The 19,396-nt window shown below is 39.6% G+C and overlaps 1 protein-coding gene and 1 pseudogene across 14 annotated transcripts in view; one reads left to right on the top strand and one right to left on the bottom strand.

The window, feature by feature from the left end:
- PAM (peptidylglycine alpha-amidating monooxygenase) overlaps nt 1–19,396 on the top strand; it is a 315,491-nt gene that overhangs the window by 158,653 nt on the left and 137,442 nt on the right. The window lies entirely within an intron of this gene.
- LOC102405618 lies at nt 2,297–2,645 on the bottom strand (annotated as a pseudogene).

The raw sequence follows: 19,396 nt of genomic DNA, 5'->3' as shown, positions 1-19,396 counted from the left end.
GTAAGCTTGGGTCTAGAAGCCCACGGCTGTTGGGCGTAAGGAGACTTTTAGTCCTTCAATCAATTGCAGCAGGAGTCAGTTGAAATAAATAAGGTACTGCTCACCATTCCTGCCCACAGTATTCTCTTTTCACTTCTGTTTGTGGTGACCTGAAGACCTTCTACAATAGCCAAAGAAATTTGAAGTGCCACTGAAGCAAATAAAAACCAAATCTAGCACTCTTTTAATGCTTCTAAGTCTGCTGCCATTGGAAGACTCCATGTCATTTATTTCCTCACTTCCCACAACATGTATTCCCCAAGATTTAAAAAAAAAAAAAATGTCAGTTGTCCAAAAAAAGTTGACAAATATATGAATCCAAGCTCGTTTTCTTCCATACCTGTGGCGGATTCATTTTGATATTTGGCAAAACTAATACAGTTATGTAAAGTTTAAAAATAAAATAAAATTAAAAAAAAATAAATAAAAATAAAACGTCTAAAACCTATGTATTATGGTTAAGAACTTTATAGAGGACAGAGATTTGCAAACCTGTGAGTCACTATGTTATGAAGGAGGACATAAGTTGAATGATCTAGAGTCTTCGTTGTGGTGTCAATTCAAGAAATCATTGATTTAGAATGAGTTTTTTAAAGTACATTTGAAGCTACTAGTGAAATCCAGGAGTATTATTGAAAATATATAATTATTAGTAGAGTTAACTCAGGCATATATAAAATTTTATAGAAATTTTGCTCAAATATTGAAATGTAAACAAGATTGAAATGATTTTTCCAACTCTTCCTTTTCTAAATATCTGTCTGCCAGACCATTTTCTGAAATCGTTTTTAAACATAAACAAAAGTTTTATAAAATAATCTAACCAACGTTTTATTATATATTATAAAATAATCATTGTAATACCCATGTATAGCAGTCACTATAATGTACCTAACCTATTGCATAGTGCAAATGAATAAACTAGCCTTGTTAGCCAGCCATTATTTACAGTATTACTTTTGTGGGCCTGGGGGAGAAATCTGAATTCCATCTGAGTATTAATCACTAGAGGAACAAATCTCCATTTCAGGACTCTTCATTGAAACATCATCTCCACCTCTATCGTTCTTGAGATATACTTTCAAGTTCCTTAAGAAGAAAGACTTACCTGTCTTGTTCATCATTCTGTTCCCTGAGCCTAAAAATGATGCTGTGTTCCAATAAAGATTATTTGATTAATTTTTTTTAGAAAGGAGGGAAATTATCTTCATATCAAGAATATTTCCTGTTCTGCTCCAGTATTCCTAAGCATGTGCTTGGACACATACACACACATATAAACCAGTGACTGTAGTATTTTTTGTGTCTCCGTGTGGATCATGACTTAGGAGTCCCCTGCTGCCATGCTTTTCATATGGAAGAAATATTCTGAAGTTCGATGTTTTTATTTTAACTACTACCTAACTTTTTATTCCTGCATGATATTTTCATTTCTATCAGCTTATTTGAGATATAATTTACTTAAAAATTCACCAATTTTAAATCTACAACTTGATGAATGCTGGCAAATAATATGCAGTTGTGTAACTGCCACGAAGACATGATAAAGACGTTTATTTCACCCCAGACATCCCCTCATGTCCCATCATTCCCCCTCACATGCCTTTCCTCATCCCCATCCTGTATCCCCTGGCAACTGCTGATGGTTCCATCACTGGTTTAGCCTTTTATAGATACACATGTAGATGTAACACAACAGTGTGTTTGGTGTCTGGCTTCTTTCGCTTAGCATGCTGCTTTTGTGATTCATCCACGACATTGTGTTTATCAGTAGCTCATTTTTATTGCAAGTTGTAGCTGTGGGGAAGTCTGGACTCTAGTTCAGGCAAGACTGGCTCTAGACCTTGTGCTCTTAAACCACTCCATTATCTTATTGCTGTTTTTCATTCCATATGATTTTCTTAATCATCTCTGGTCATGCTGTTCTCCTATTCAGAAATCTTCAACAACTCCTTATTGTGATCAAATACATTTCCTAGTTCAATTTTTTTTTAATTCTCTGCCCTGTGGTCCCCATCTGAATCACTTTTCTTCATATTTCCTGCTTTACTTTTTTCTGAGTTCCCTATTTTCTACCACACTCAGCCTGTTTATTATTCCCACCAATAGATGCCTTTGAATCCCCTGACATTATTCTTTCTGCTTATTGTAATTTCTTTGCCCTGCATCTTTCACCTATTTTTTTTTAGTGTAATTTCCATTTTATTGTCCTTTCAGAGAAACCAATATTTCTTTCAGTCTTTAAGGACTTGGATCCTTACATGGGCTTTGGTGGAGGACATGGGGCTGCACCTAGAGGTCTAAATCGGGGTGCAGGTGTTCGATCCTTCCGGGCTTCCCAAGGGTGATTCCTGACTACCTTGCTGTGAATGGCACAACTCAGGCAGTAATGTAGTTTCACATACAACTTGGGAAGCACATGGGCATCAAAAACACTCTCTTCAGAAATGTCCCTGACAGCTGCGGCCTCTACGATGTTTCTAATGAGGAACTTCTTAATGGCCTTATCCTTGGGCACCCATCGGGCACAGCTTGGTGCAGCGAATAGGCTGCATGTGGCCGTGGCCCTTTTTGACATGACCATTGTTCCTTCTTTTCTTGGTCATCTTGGAAGTGCGGAGGCAAGAGAGGCCTTCTTCACCTAGTGAAATCTTGCCTCATTAAAGTACAGAATCTGGGTCCCTTTCCCGGTGAACCTGACTGATCTCCTCAGAGAGATCTGATCTAGTGCTACAATAATTTACACTGTTCTTATAAACCTATTGTATTGTCACTTGCCGTGATTCATTCCCATGGTTTAAATCTGTCCTGCTTAAAGAAAGGCTCTCTGAAACTAATGACTGCATCTTATTCAATCTTGGTGCATATTTTTGTCAGTTAATGCTCATGCTGAGCAAACAAATATAATCTACATTGAAATGAAGCCAGCTCAAACCTCTCCTACAGACAAGATATTATTTTCACAGTGTTTTATATCATGTCTTGCACATGAAAGGTACCCAGTGAATATTTGTTGATTAGTAGATCTTCCTTGAATCTGTACCTATTTTCTTCTGCTCCTGGGGACATATAGGAAAGCAAGTAGGCTGATGACCCCTATAATATACTAAGGGTCGTCTGCCTAGCTAAGGCTATATCCCAACTCCTTGCAGAGTACCTAGTAAATATTTATGAAGAATGGGTTGTGTTCTTCAGTCAAGGCTCAGAGCACATTGGCAGGTACAGATTGATTCGGTAGTTAAATATCTCATCTCCTTGCTTAAAATGGTTGGAACCACATTAGGCTGTTTTACCTCCTTAATGGTCTGTATTCTAGGTATCTACAATTCTTTTCATTTCTTCTTTTGCAATGTCTTCCAGATTTTTGCCTTTTTGTCTTGAGCCAGTGGCTTTCTTTATTCCCTGTCCTTCTCCATTCCTGGTCCTTGCTGTGTCCTTGCCGTGCTTGCTCTCCTCTCCCTGTTTGCCCTCAGTAACGCCTTCCCAGCTTTCAGATCTCAACCTAAGCCTCGTTCTCTTGGAGAACCTTTCCTAAGCATCCCCTATGTCTCTCCTCCCCTCTCCTGCCTTTCAGAGAGCTGTCATAGCTCCCACAGCTCCTCCTGCCTCTGTTTCAGAATATCCTTCACAGCTGCGATTTTTACCTTTGCTCAACTCATTATTCCATTCATACCTTTCTTTCCTCATCAGACTGAAGACTATGTAAGAGAAGGAAACACATCTGTCTTTGCTCACCGTTGTATCCTCCAGGTCTTGTCCAGGTCACTAACAGAAGCCTCAGCATCCATTTGTGGGATACATAGGCTGTGAACGGATGGCTGGAGAATGAGTGGATCTCCACTGCCACTCCCCCATTAACAGCTGTTGTTGTTTAGTCCCTAAGTCGTGTCTGCCTCTTTTGTGACCACATGGACTGTAGCCCGCCAGGCTCCTCTTTCCATGGAATTTCCAAGGCAATAGTACTGGATCGGTTTGCCATTTTCTGCCCTGGGGGATTTTCCCAACCCAGGGATCAAACCTGCGTCTCCTTCATTGCAGATGGATTCTTTTACTAGTGAGCCACCAGGGAAGCCCCTTCATGTTACAGACTTTACCTGATTTGATAGCAGCCATCTCCGGGTTTGGTTCCAGACTCCACTGGGATCCCCCTCCCGCTGTATCCTCATTGCTCATCCTCAGTTCCATCACAGTGTTTTTCCTAAATGACTACACTCATGGTTTTATGCCCCATATCTCAACTCATTCACCTTGACCAACATCACATCTAAACAGATCAAATCTACATTCTCATCATCACCCAAGCTCTTTTATTATTTGGCTTAATTCAGATTTATCCAACTTCCTTTTTCAGAATTCCCTGAATTGTCACCTTTGTGCCTGTTTGTCCATTCACCAGCTTATTTCTGCTTCCACCATGCTTACTCCCCTCTCTGGGTTTTGTTCAAACGCAATTTTTCAGCTCAGGTCTTTTTCTTACCTTTGTCTATCTGACATCTTCCCCTTTGGAGAGACTCTACTTCTCTGCTCAGGGCCTCTCAGATGCTAAGAGAAGACTTGGTCATTTCGTTTTGTTTCTGAGCTTCCGTTTGATCATTTTTTAACATGTTAAGAAATGCCAAAGCATCTGCATTGTATACTACATGCTCCACTGGCCTCTCTCAGTGTACTTTCCACTCCAGCCTCCTCTGGGCGACTGACCTTTATGGGTGCCACCCATAGGCTCTGTTGCTCTCTGGCTTCTAGCAGGCTTCAGTCAGTGGGAGGAACTGGCAAAAGATGGGAAAGCAATAGGATAACATCAGAGTATTTATTTTCTTGGTTCCTTTTCTTTATTTGATGTTTATTTGTTTGGCTGTGCCTGGTCTTAGTGGTGGCATGTAAGATCTAGTTCCCTGACCAAGGATGGAACTGAGACCCCCTGCTTTGAGAGCATGGAGTCTTAGCCACTGGACCACCAGGAAAGTCCCCAATTCCTTTCTGTTGAGCAGCAGGTTGACAGTGACTGGTGTTCTCCCCCAACATCATAGCTATGTCATCTCCTACGGTAACAATTTCTGGATTTGGAAACTCTCCTTCTTCTTCACTCATACGTCTTTGAGTGGCAACAGCTTCAGTTCAGTTCAGTCAGTCAGTCATGTCCGACTCTCTGCGACCCTATGAATCGCAGCACGCCAGGCCTCCCTGTCTATCACCAACTCCTGGAGTTCACCCAAACTCATGTCCATTGAGTCAGTGATGCCATCCAGCCATCTCATCCTGTGTCATCCCCTTCTCCTCCTGCCCTCAATCCCTCCCAGCATCAGGGTCTTTTCCAATGAGTCATCTCTTCACATGAGGTGGCCAAAGTATTGGAGTTTCAGCCTCAGCATCAGTCCTTCCAATGAACACCCAGGACTAGTCTCCTTTAGACTGGATGGGGTCTCCTCGCAGTCCAAGGGACTCTCAAGAGTCTCCAGCACCACAGTTCAAAAGCATCAGTTCTTTGGTGCTCAGCTGTCTTCACAGTCCAACTCTCACATCCATACATGACCACTGGAAAAACCATAGCCTTGACTAGACGGACCTTTGTTGGCAAAGTAATATCTCTGCTTTTCAATATGCTGTCTAGTTTGATCATAACTATCCTTCCAAGGAGTAAGCGTCTTTTAATTTCATGGCTGCAATCACCATCTGCAGTGATTTTGGAGCCCTAAAAATAAAGTCTGGCACTGTTTCCCCATCTATTTCCCATGAAGTGATGGGTAAGCGCTTCAGTTCAGTGCAGTCACTCAGTCGTGTCCGACTCTTTGCGACCCCATGAATTGCAGCATGCCAGGCCTCCCTGTCCATCACCAATTCCCAGAGTTCGCTCAAACTCAAGTCCATCCAGTCAGTGATGCCATCTCATCCTCTGTCATCCCCTTCTCCTCCTGCCCCCAATTCCTCTCAGCATCAGGGTCTTTTCCGGTGAGTCAACTCTTCGCATGAGGTGGCCAAAGTATTGGCGTTTCAGCTTTAGCATCAATTCTTCCAAAGAACACCCACGACTGATCTCCTTTAGGATAGACTGGTTGGATCTCCTTGCAGTCCAAGGGGCTCTCAAGAGTCTTCTCCAACACAGTTCAAAAGCATCAATTTTTCGGCCCTCAGCTTTCTTCACAGTCCAACTCTCACATCCATACATGACTACTGGAAAAACCATAGCCTTGACAGGACAGACCTTTGTTGGCAAAGTAATATCTCTGCTTTTCAATATGCTATCTAGTTTGGTCATAACTATCCTTTCAAGGAGTAAGCGTCTTTTAATTTCATGGCTACAATCACCATCTGCAGTGATTTTGGAGCCCAGACAAATAAAGTCTGACACTGTTTCCACTGTTTCTCCATCTATTTCCCATGAAGTGATGGGACCAGATGCCATGATCTTCGTTTTCTGAATGTTGAGCTTTAAGTCAACTTTTTCACTCTCCTCTTTCACGTTCGTCAAGCTTCAGTTCAGTTCAGTTCAGTCGCTCAGTCGTGTCCCACTCTTTGTGACCCCATGGACTGCTGCATGCCAGGCCTCCCTGTCCATCACCAACTCCTGGAGTTAACTCAACACTTCACCATTTCCTAGTAGTGAGCTTTGTTTCCTTCATTAGATCCTAAGAAAAGAGCTTTTCCTTTCAAATTTTATCTCCTAGGAGCAAAATATATAGAATCAGTTTGCTGGCTGTTACATTAATTGGTTGGTAGGTTGGTATCAACAATTCTTGGGGACAGACTGTATCTTCTAGTTTTAAGCATTTTAATAGAAAATTTCTAATATATACAAAATTGTTGAGCTTGTATATTGAGTCCCCATGTACCCATCAATGATTATCAGCACATGGTCATTCTTGTTTTATCCATAGTCCTCTACTTGATTCCTCCCCAGCACACACACACACACACACACACACACACACACACACTGAATTATTTTCAGGTATCTCCTAGACATCATTTCATTTCATAGTACTTTTCAAAAGGTGAATACTTCATTTTTAAATGTAATCACAATCACCATTATTACCATTATATCATCAAGTATTTAGTCAGCATCAAGTTTCTTTGATGGTTTATATTTTTAAATGTAGTTTTGTTTGCATCAGAATTCAAATGTGGTCCACGTGGTAAATCTTAATCCTGTCTCTTTTAGGAATCTTGAGATTCCATCTGTCTTTTTTTTTCCTTTAGGGTACTTGTCCTAAAGGGTTTCCTGCATTCTAGGATTTGCTGACTGCATCACTCAAGTATCATTTAACATGTCCCTCTGACCTTTGTTTGCTTATACTGATACAGCCAAAGGCTTGAGCAGATTTAGGTTAGGGTTTTGGCAAGAATATTTCATAGGTGATGTTATATAGTACCAACAGAAAGCATATAATGTCTGATTGTCTCTCTTCTTACGATGTTATTCTTATTAAGTTAGGAATTGTGAGATTGATTAATTCACTGTAGAGTTACCTATCAACTTTTCATCTATGGTTTTAGCAGCCGTGGATATTTATCATTGCCTGGGTGCATTAGAAGTCGCGTTATCATGAGTATTCTAATTCTGTCATTCCTCTGGAATTTGTCATTGGAAATATTTCTATAAAAAGGAAGTTTGCCCCGTAAACTATTTGATCACTCTTGAATTCAGTTTATATTGTTTATAGTTTATATTCTATAAACTGCTGGATACAGAAGATTAAGTTTTCCTTTCGCATCAACTAAGGGCCACTGACTATATAAACCTAATTATACATTGATGATAATTTAGGGTTACTTATTTTATTGTACTTATCATGCTGTATGTTTATATGAGTATGTGTATCTGAGAAAATATAAGAAAACAAAGCTGAATTTCATTGTAAAACATTGAATTTACTTTTTCATTTGTGTTAAGTTTCCAAACTGACTTAAAGAAGGATGCACTGAAGTGCTGTATTTATGTTTATCGTGTAAAATGAACTAATGATAAGTAAAAACATATTTGGAAAATGGACATTTGCAGTTTCTACAGCTATTTGGTTCATTATAATAATAAGTCCATTAGCTTTATGACAGGTGTTCACCCCAGGGAGTTTCAGTGCAAAGAGAAGTCAACCTTTGTAGCATCATTCCTTGTCTTGAATTATTAATATTGTCTGTCAATGGAAGTTTGAAAATTACAGTGGTTAAATTGGGTTCAAAAAAGCATAAATAAAATTCTTGAAGGGAAAAAATGAGTCAATGCTCTGGAGCTATTTTTGTAGAAATAGGTCCTTTATGAAAGGTTATTAGTGATGTAGCATGGCAAAATTCAACAAACTAATTGAGCCAACACTTGCTGCAGACCTAGTGCTAATGCCAGGTGGTCTTTGGGAATCCAAATAAGAATAAGTCAGGGTTTCGGCTCTGAAACACAGTCCAAGAACAGGAGACAGACCAGCAAACAAGGAGCCTTACTGTAATGGCCTGATGTTGAAATACATGTTGATGAAGTCAAAAGGAAAAGCAGAGAACATTCCAAAGAATATTTTTATATTTGATTATATAGTTCCTCTTAGAAGTTCAAGGCAAGGATGCAAATCTGTTGTAATGTTTTCTTTATGAGTTGGAAGTCTAAGGAAAATGAATAAGTCACGGAATTGCTATAAGGGAGGTGGAGAGAAGCAGAATGGCTTGATCATTATATTTAAATACATGACTTCATCCATAAACATAAGTACCCTCTGCTGGTTATACCTGTTATTCTGAAGAAAGGAGTTCAGTTTTCAGAAGGCACAGTTGCCTTTATTTAATTTAGATTTGAACTGGCTTTCCATGTCTCATTTCCCTCGAGATCGTCAGGCATGCCGAACTGGGAATTTGTATTTTATCCATTCGTGATCCCTATATCTAAATGCCTTGTCACATCTAGTTAAGAGATGTAGCAGAAAATGTCTAATTGAAAATGCAGTTTTTGACCTAGTTATTTTATTAGACAGGAAGACGGGGTTCCAAATATTCTGAACCATTGCAGATTAATACGTTGAAATGGATCAAGTCGCCCAAATATAATCTACTTCTAGTTAAATTTAGAATTTTGAAGGCTTTGTTTTTGCTTTCAGAAATGTGTTTTTCAGGACATATTGGTTGCCTACCCCACATACATCTCCTCCCTTTCTTGCTAACAGAACCCCAGTTTTGTTCCAGCATTGGCCTCCTCTAGCCCAGAAAATGAATCTTGATTAGGCTTCCCTTGCAACTGATTGGTTTAGAGATGGGCATGTGACACAGTTCTGGCCATTTAGATGTGAAGGGGATTCTACTGGAGGTGAAGTGCTTTGGAGAAAGTTTTGCTTTTGAAAAGGACCTTAAGGAAGAGACTCTCCCTCTGCCGGCCTTTGGGAATGGCTTCATGAGACTTATGATACTGGAAGCTGCTGTAACCATCTTGTGACCATGAGGAAAGAATTCTACAGATAGAAAGCAATACATTGAATATGGCAAGGCTGGAAAATGGAAAGAACCTAGCTCCTTGATGATATTGTTGAGCTGCTGCATGAGATAACCATTCTTACATCTATCCTACTTCTGGACTTATTACGTGAAATCCTACATCTCTGTTAGCTTAAGCCATTGGTCTTCTGTCATTTGCAGATTTATTCTTAGTGATGATTAGCATTTGATTAGACCTCCTACGTATGACTGAGGTGGCATATATTTGATTTACTGTGGCCTTTGTGATATGTCCTGATGACTGTACGCTCAGTTCACTCTAAGGGAAAAAGGGTTTTCTCATGTGTGTTGCCGTCTTGCTTTCCTAAAAATCTTTGTACCAATTTTAAGTGCCACAATAAAATGAAAAAAAACTAATCATCTTTCAGGCCAAAAATTCTGATAATAGGTGCCATGATTACATAAAAATATTTGAGTTTTATAAGATGCTTTGCATATGTTACATCTTTGCTTCTTCAAGAAACCTATCAGTCAATCTTAACACTTTGCTGATACCAGTTATCAATGCATAACAAAAAGTAAAAATACAACTAATACATTAATTTATAAATTATTACTTGCTTATGTGTGAAGCAGTCTCAGTTTGCACTCTAGTCTTCAAGTATGCAAAGAAAATAGGATTTTAATTTTTAAAGTTGATCTTACCTTCTTCAGCCCCTGACCCTCTGGGTAGCAAGGGAAGAAAGCCTTAATAGTATCAATTGAAGGTATCCCACTCTCTTTGGGGTCAAGACAATCCGCTCAACTTTTGATTAGGCTGTTTTCCCTCCTCCCTCTTTTATTTGTGAGGGTAATATCTTGAGTGTAAAGAAAAGAGGTGATCTTATATGAATGGCGTTGGACAGTGAGAGATCCCAGATTAACAGGGCCTATGGACTCTGTTCCTTTTATTGGTATGAGCTCTGCCACCTCATCTGTGACTATGAAATCAATTTCTCCTTAACCAGACACTTTCTTTTATCTCCTCCTCCTGCCTGGAAGGGCGGTCTTCTATGTCATGTTTTCTCTCCGTCTTAGCGTTAGCCCTGCCCCGTTTCTTGGGCCATGATAACAGAATGGCTGCTAGGGAGCCAGTGTGAATCAGTTAGTCAGTTCAGTCACTCAGTCATGTCTGACGCTTTGCAACCCCGTGGACCACAGCATGCTAGGCCTCCCTATCCATCACCAACTCCCAGAGTTTACTCAAACTCATGTGCATTGAGTCAGTGATGCCATCCAGCCATCTCATCCTCTGTCTATCTTCTCCTCTTGCCTTCAATCTTTCCCAGCATCAGGGTTTTTACAAATGAGTCAGTTCTTCACATCAGGTGGCCAAAGTATTGGAGTTTCAGCTTTAGCCTCAGTCCCTCCAATGAATATTCAGAACTGATTTCCTTAAGGATGAACTGGTTGGATCTCCTTGCAGTCCAAGGGACTCTCAAAAGTCTTCTCCAACACCACAGTTCGAAAGGATCAATTCTTCAGTGCTCAGCTTTCTTTATAGTCCACCTCTCACATCCATACATGACTACTGAAAAAACTATAGCTTTGACTAGACAGACCTTTGTTGGCAAAGTAATGGCTCTGCTTTTTGCAGAGTGTGAATACAACAGTTTAATATTTTAATATAATTTTTTTCAGAATATCAATCTCCTTCCAAATATGGAATGCCTGAAGCCCAGAAGCCTTGCCCAGAACTTGTAGCATTTATACAGTTATGTTAAAGTCTATAGGATTGTTACTAAAAGTTGCCTGTTTTAATATTATAATATTTACTCTTTTCTAACTCTCTGAACAGTATGCACTTTCATGGTATATGACCTCATTAGTGCTTAATACGTTGTGAGAAATTAAAATCAGTGTGTGCTAGAAGGGTATGTCAGGCACTCAGATTCTTAGGTGTCTGTTTTACACCACTGGTCTGCAAAATGACAGTAATTTCAAAGCTTGGAAATCAGCAGGCAGAGGGAGTCTCTGCATGGTGGCACTATATTCTGTTGGAGCTTATATAATACCAGTATTGCTTCAAAGAATTTTTCCTTATATTGTTTGATTTTGAATATTTGGCATTTTTGAAATTGACTCATTGGCCCATCATTTTTTCCATCAGCCTTTCTAAATCTTTGTCTGTTTTTTCTGTCAGTGTTCTTTTCTTCTTTCCTATTTCCCAAGTCACCCTAGGCTCTGTGACTATCACTGAAGGAGTTGGTAGGGAAACTCTAAGGCAACTCTGCTACCCACTGTCCCTGCAGGCATTTCTTTCCTGGGAGGCAGTGTAGAGGACAGCTCTGGAGGGACTGTGGGTAACTGGATAGCAAATGTGGCTGGTGCCTTGAGAGGACCTTGGGCCATGAGGCCAGAGTCTCCATAGTCATAAGCCTCATAGAGGGAGCTACAGGGAGGAGCTGGGCTCCTCAAATAAATCAGGAATATTAACAAAAGGTAAGTAGATGCCCGTATGTTAGTGTTATCCAGGAGCCATCCCCAGGAGAACACTGTCAACATGGATTTTGGTTGGTGACATTGTCAACGGCACCCTCCTTGAAACATTCTCTCCTCCTGACTTCTCTGATGTAATGGTGGTTTAGTCACTAAGTCGTTTCTGACTCTTGCGACCCCATGGACTGGAGCCCTCCAGGCTCCTCTGTCCACGGGATTCTCCAGGAAAGAATACTGGAGTGGGTAGCCATTCCCTTCTCCAGGGGATCTTCCAGACCCAGCAATTGAACCATGGCCCCCTGCATGGCAGGCAAATATAATACCTCTGTGATTTTTCTCTAAACTCCCTGGTTGCTCTTTCTTTTCCTGGCTGTTTCACAGCTCCATCCTTTCTCTTTTCTGTTTCACTCTCTCCTCTCATATCTCTCTTATCTCTTGGCCAACCTTTCCTTCAAATTCCATTTGACCCAGGTGCTCATTTGATACTTACATGTAGGTTTTTTCAAAAGCTTCTTAAGCTTTATATGTGCAGTGACAAATTCATCATCTTCCAAACTGGTCCTCTTGTGTTTTATGTGTTAACGAATACTACCACCATTCAGCTACTTGAACCAGTATATTCAGTTATGCAAACCAGGAATCATCCTCAACACTGCCGCCTTCCTTCTATTCAGATCCACTCCCAAGTCATGTCTATTTCACCTTTTGAATATCTCCAGAATCTGTCCTGTTTTTTCCTTCTCTACCATTATAATTTGTTTTCAAGCTCCTATCATCAGTTTTCTGAACAACTATGTAACTTTTTACTGGCCTCATCTAATTAATTCTCGCCTCCATATCAGTTCCCCACAGAAAAAATTGTCATTGGCTTTCTGTTGCCGTCAAGAAGAGCAAAACAACCAGAGTCCTGAACATGGACTACGAAGTGCTGTGACGTGTACCACATCTACTCTTCCAGTCTAAGTTAAAACATGTCCCCCCTTTTCTATATGTACGGGTTTTTGTTTTCTCAGCATGCCTAGTTTTCTCCAATTACAGGGCCTTTGAAAATGCCATTTCCTATGCCTAGAACAATTGCCACCTCCCTTCACTGAAGATCCTTTCCTTGGAATTCCTGGCTCTTATAGTGACCTGCACTTCTCTCACGTGTCATTTAAAACAGTACACGTATAATAATACTTATTTGTGTGATTTGTGTTTATTCTACGAGTAGCCTCTAAACTGTGGGAGGGCTGGAACCATGTGTACTTCTCACAGTTTTATGAGTTTAGCACAACGTCTGGTTCCTGGGAGTTGCTCAGCATGTATATTTGTTGGACGCATGAGGAGAAGGATGGAAGAATGGATTTCTACACAGACATTAAAAGAGTTTAAAGGTTCAATTCAGTTCAGTTCAGTCACTCAGTCATGTCTGACTCTTTGCGACCCCATGGACTGCAGTACCCCAGGCCTCCCTGTCCATCACCAACTCCTGGAGTTTACTCAAACTCATGTCCATTGAGTCGGTGATGCCATCCAACCATCTCATCCTCTGTCATCCCCTTCTCCTCCTGCCTTCAATCTTTCCCAGCATCAGGGTCTTTTCAAATGAGTCAGCTCTTTGCATCAGGTGGCCAAATTGTTGGAGTTTCAGCTTCAACATCAGTCTTTCCAATGAACACCCAGGACTGATCTCCTTTAGGATGGACTGGTTGGATCTCCTTGCAGTCCAAGGGACTCTCAAGAGTCTTCTCCAACACTACAGTTCAAAAACATCAATTCTTCGGCACTTAGCTTTCTTTATAGTCCAACTCTCACATCCATACATGACTACTGGAAAAGATAAGCAAATGTTAATGAGATAACTACGGCAAGATATATGAGAGCAGACCCCAAAAGAAAGAAATTATGAATACCACTTTGGTATCTGATGGAAACTGTGGATACCACTTTGGTGATTCATTTTAAACTTTAGGAGAGTAGAATACAACTCCTTTAATAAATGAGCTGATAGAGCAGTCCAAGTCTAGAGCTTCTCTTTCACCTCTCTCTCTTGTCCTCAGATCAGATGTAAACCACTTAGTAAGAAATCCAGTGTTTGGGGGATAGTGATTGGGAAGCCCTTTTTTGTTCTGCAGCATCTCCAAACAGATTGGATAGAGTCAGTTTCCAATCATCTGTTCCAAAGGGGAGAAACATGCGGGGGAGCAGTTAGGTTGGCAAAAGGTTCAGAAAATGGACTGCTTTCGTATTACAGGAAATGTAGTGAAAAGCATGAACCACTGGCTTTAAGCTGGGGGGAAACGAGTGATAAGGTCCGCAGCAACACTGTTCAGAGCAGGAGTTTCCTCTCACATAACCCCCCTGGCAACCAGGAAGCCAACCAGGATGCAGCCATTGTCACCACCTGTTGTGCTTGGGAGATTAATTATAGCCCATTATTAGTGTGCTCCCTTTGCTTCCTCTTAAATGAAAGCGTGTGAGCGCTCCAAGACAGATGTTCCCTCACCAAAAAAATTTTTTTTTCCTTCCTCGTTTGCTTGCACAGATTTGTAATTCCCACAGAAAAGCTCTTGCCAGGAAAGAAGCTTCCATTGGAACTACTTGGCATTGAGAATCTTGTCATCATCAGCCCAGTGTGATTATAGTTTAAAAATGCAAATGGGATTCTGGGATGAATCAACTGAAGGATAAAATTCATAAGAAAAAGTGATGCTGTATAAAACCCTAATTAGGTGGCATCTGTAATATAGATTTCAGTTCAGCCTTTCTTTGTGAGTTTATTGCCAGCCAGTCAAAGAGGAAGGTACATACAGAATTCAACCAGTATTTATTTATAAAGCTTCCAGTATGTGCCAGGTGTTATTCTAAATACTTAGGATGCTGCTGCTAAGTCACGTCAGTCGTGTCAGACTCTGTGTGACCCCATAGACGGCAGCCCACCAGGCTCTGCCGTCCCTGGGATTCTCCAGGCAAGAACACTGGAGTGGGTTGCCATTGCCTTCTCCACTTAGGATGCTAGCAGACATTATTACAACAAGATTGTGTTGTAAATTGTTGTGAAATTGAAAGTCTCTCAGTCGTGTCTGACTCTTTGCAACCCCATGGACCATACAGTCCATGGAATTCTCCAGTCCAGATTACTGGAGTGGGTAGCCTTTCCCTTCTCCAGGGGATCTTTCCGACCCAGGGATCGAACCCAGGTCTCCTGCACTGCAGGCGGATTCTTCACCAGCAGAGCCACCAGAGAAGCCCTTTACAACAAGATTGTGTTGTAGATTGAGACAAACATCCAAAAAGATGGTGAGGATGGAGCATAGCTTAGACGGTAAGGAATAAAGTAGAGAATTTTGGAAAGCACTCTCTTTTTAGTCATTTGGGAGTGTTTTACCATAAACTCTGGTTATTCTGCCAGAGCCTAATAAGTAGAGAATATATATCTTATTTATATGGTAAGAGAAAGACATTAGGAAAAGGAAAATTAGAATAGCCTGCATTCAAAAGTGAGAGTTTAAGGGATTTTATCTGTAATTAAGTGTCTTTAAATTCTGATGTCAGAGAGGTAGATTTTTTTAAGCCTGAACTTTTGACACCACAAAAATTATACTTGCTTTGCCCACTTTTCTTTTGCCTGAGCTTTCTTTTATTCTAGGAAAACGTTGAAAGTACAAACACCACTGAGTCAGTATAAACTTCTTTGCATGTGTTAAAATTGCTTTAGGAAATAGCAGTTTGATTCTATTATCTGTCTGGATCAATTAAAAAGAGGCTTTGAAAAGTATTTTCCAATTGCTTTCTCTTTCTCTCATAACTAAAATTCTTGTCTAACAAGCCTGATCACTTTCTGTACTTTACTCTTGTTGGTCTGGCAGCTCTGGTGTCAGCCCCTGAGGTTTTCTCTACTACTTTGCAGAATTCAAGCTATTTGAACGCTAATAGGTACTATGTAAAAATGTAGGGCTTAGTGGGTCCTATGTGGCTTGTCTCAATCAGATTTAAACTCTGCATGGTCTGAGTTAGGAGGGATACTACCTACTCTGTGAGTAATCACTCTAAGGCAGAGAGTCACTGTTACCACCATGAGATGGTTGCCTGCTTTGGTTATCGTTTCAAAGGATACCTGAGGAAAGTTACCAAACACCTAGTTCACAGTATAAGATTTCTAAGGCCCACTAACAGAGAACAACCAACTTGCAAATAGCCACAGATACAAGCAAAAGGGCCATATTCAGGTAAAGCTCGGTGGTGTTGTCTGTTTCTACATCTGTTTGCATCATCACAATGCATAGTCTCCTTTAGAAAGGTAGTCTGCAGGGATTCTTTAAGCCTGAACAATAAAAGGCATGTGAGGATATTATCCAAACAGGATCAAATGATTGAGCTCAACACTCGAATCTGAATGGTACCTCTGGTTTCCCAAAACAAAAATTACTGATTTTATGTGAATAGTTTTCATGTGCAATAGTATACAGGTGGTTTTGTCTGTCCCATATTAATTTACATAAGGAGTCAATTTTATTAACTACTTTGTTCTGTAGAGTTCACTGCATCTCTGTCTCATAAATGACTAAATCAAAATAAAGAACATTTTGTTCTTAAATGTTGTAAGCAAAGTGTACTGATCTCTATTGTCTACGTGAGACTTCTTGGCTTAAGATGGGTAATAATAGAATATAATGGGAGTTCTTTAGTAATAAGTGTTTTCCTTCTTTTTCATTTCTACTACACTACCGTCTTTTGTCAGGAAAATGTTATTTTCCTGGATAGTTTCCAACAGCAGCAGTAAAGAGGCATCAGCAATATCATATCCCTCCCGATTCAGATTTGGCCGACGTGCCATAAAAGATAGCAAGGGGAGACATGGCTATGTACATTCATGTTATTTCTCCCTTTTTGTGCATCTGAGTCTTATGTGAGCAGTCTGAATCTGCAGTATTTTACAGATAGTCCCCTGGCACCGAGCGCAGATACAGCGTTCTTCCCACAGAGAGAAAAAGAGGACTCGTGATGATGATGTATGGAAAATTGTGAACGGTTGCCCTGGCAGTTTAGGTTGAGTTATAGAAGCATCCTTTCTAGGACAGTGTGTTCAAATGAAAAAAACGATTATAATGGGCAGTTAGGTGCTGTATTTGTGTCTCCAGAATGTTAGAAAGTGTTGGAGAGAAACATTGATCTGAATTACGTGTCGGTTTTCAAATTGCTTTACCTTACGGAAACAAAATGATGACAGAATTAAATAGTTGCGGCTGTAGTTCGCCACAGTTCGTCAACAAGCTCTCATGAAATGTTTGCAGGTACTCTTGAAAATTTAGAGGACTTGGGCTAAAACTTCTTAAATTTTATCTCTTTGATTTCTTTACTTATCCCATGAATCAAATGAACAACGACATTGTGTCTGAGAACTGACATTGCCTTTTCAAACATTAGAGAGATTTGAAAAACAACCTTTTTGGTAGCTTCTTTCTATAGTGGAAAGAGAAGTGCTTTAGTGAACTGGGGTCAAATTCTGTTTCATAAGTTTCTTAAGAATTATTGCTTTTTAATTGCAAGTGATCTTCTTGAACTTCAGTTTTCTCATCTTCATTTATTTACTTGCTGGCCATGCTGCATGTCTCGTGGGATCTTAGTTTCCCTACTGTAGATCGAACCCAGGCCCTTGGCAGTGAAAGTACCGAGTCCTAACCATTGGACCACCACAGAATTCCCTCCATCTTTACAGTAATGTCTATAATGCCTATCTGGTGACGTTATCATGATAAATCATTATGATGGAAGGTTCTATTAATAGAGTGAAGTTAGAAGGCTCAATAAATGTTCTACATTTTATAAGGTATCATATGCTAAGTACTGATCATATGTTTAAATCAGTTGAATTTTTTGTAATGTTGAATGATCGAGATTGTGGAGTCATGTTTACCTATTCAGAATACTGTTAAATATCGTTTTTGGTGTTCATTCTGAAAAATATCACAATTGGTTACTTGTATCACTGATATAATAATTTTATTACTTTGAGAGATGGATCAATACAGTTTTTTTTTTTTAATATTGTTGCCTCATGAGGGTTTGCTTTAAAAAAAAATGTTTCTCATCAGAGGGTTGGTTGTAGTTAACTATGTGATTACATGTCAGTATGGTCTTAAACTGACCACTCAATACTTACAGCCTGGAATTTAAAGTACTATCCATTCTTGGTGACCTGCTATAGAAATTAACCTATATTGATGAAACAGTATTTTGTAATCACCTAAATAATCTTTCTCATCCCCTTATAATAAGCTTATAATAGTTTGGCAAAGGCCATTATCTAATCCATGCTTAAACAAATTACATATCTTATAAAAAAGTTACTCATTTATTTAAGAAGAGTCTTAAATTTTATTTAAAATATAGGACTTGCTACTGCTGCTGCTAAGTCACTTCAGTTGTGTCTGACTCTGTGCGACCCCATAGACAGCAGCCCACCAGGCTCCTCCATCCATGGGATTTTCCAGGCAAGAGTACTGGAGTTGGGTGCCATTGCCTTCTCTGAAAATATAGGACTTAGTCTCATAGAAAAACGGAGATACGAAGGTTGAAAGACTCCCCAGAATCACAGTTTAACAGGGTTAAAACTTCATGGCAAGCAACTGACAAGAAAAATGCATAGTTATTTCTAATCATCTGGAAGACATACATTTTAAGATTTTTAATCCTAATTCTGACCCTAATTACTTGGCTTTATGTGGATCGATAACCTTTCTGTGAAAGTCTTCATTTCTATAAAAAAGATGCAGTGCCTATTAAACCTCCTCACAGCATAATTGTGAGAAGAAAATACAGTAACACAAAAGCGTGCTTACTTTTTTACTCAGCCGCCCTAAGGGAGACAGACCTTGACGATCTGGCTTCTCCCATTGAACTATGTAAGTGACCCTTAGGAACATTTCTTCAAAGAACTTGAGCTTTCAACTTAATTCTAGGAACCAAACTGTGGCACCAGAATACTTCAGAACAAAATCACTGGTACTTTTTATAGTTGCAGAGAAAAGAAAAATTACTTTTCTGTTATTCTTTGTTCTATTGAGCTGTGATCTTGAGAGCTTTCAGCTGAAGGCTAATTATTGATCTGATACATATTGTAATTTTTAATGTGCTCATTTTTTTAAAAAGAAGAGTCTTACCTTTTTTCTAACAGAATTATTCTTTATCTTGAAAATGGGCCATATGATGGTGCATGGTAGACCATTGACACAATGTCTACTATACACTCTCCAAAAATAACTTTGTAGGGTACTGTTTATTCTGTGGAGGACCTTTGTCATCTTTTCTCTCTTTTTTAAAAAAAACCTGGCTTTAACACAATAGAAAAGAAACATTTGAAATCTGAACACATTCTTATTATTAGGGAAGTTATAAGCAAGAAATAAAAATCTATATAAGAAAGACATTCTTGAGCTATTCTGTCATTTAAAATTATGCAGCTGATGATAAGGATGATAAGAGCAAG

The sequence above is a fragment of the Bubalus bubalis genome, chromosome 9 (genome assembly GCF_019923935.1).
Source record: "Bubalus bubalis isolate 160015118507 breed Murrah chromosome 9, NDDB_SH_1, whole genome shotgun sequence".
NCBI classification, from domain to species: Eukaryota; Metazoa; Chordata; class Mammalia; order Artiodactyla; family Bovidae; genus Bubalus; species Bubalus bubalis.
Note: the sequence above shows the minus strand (reverse complement) of the source record. Positions and strands in the feature narration are given on the sequence as shown.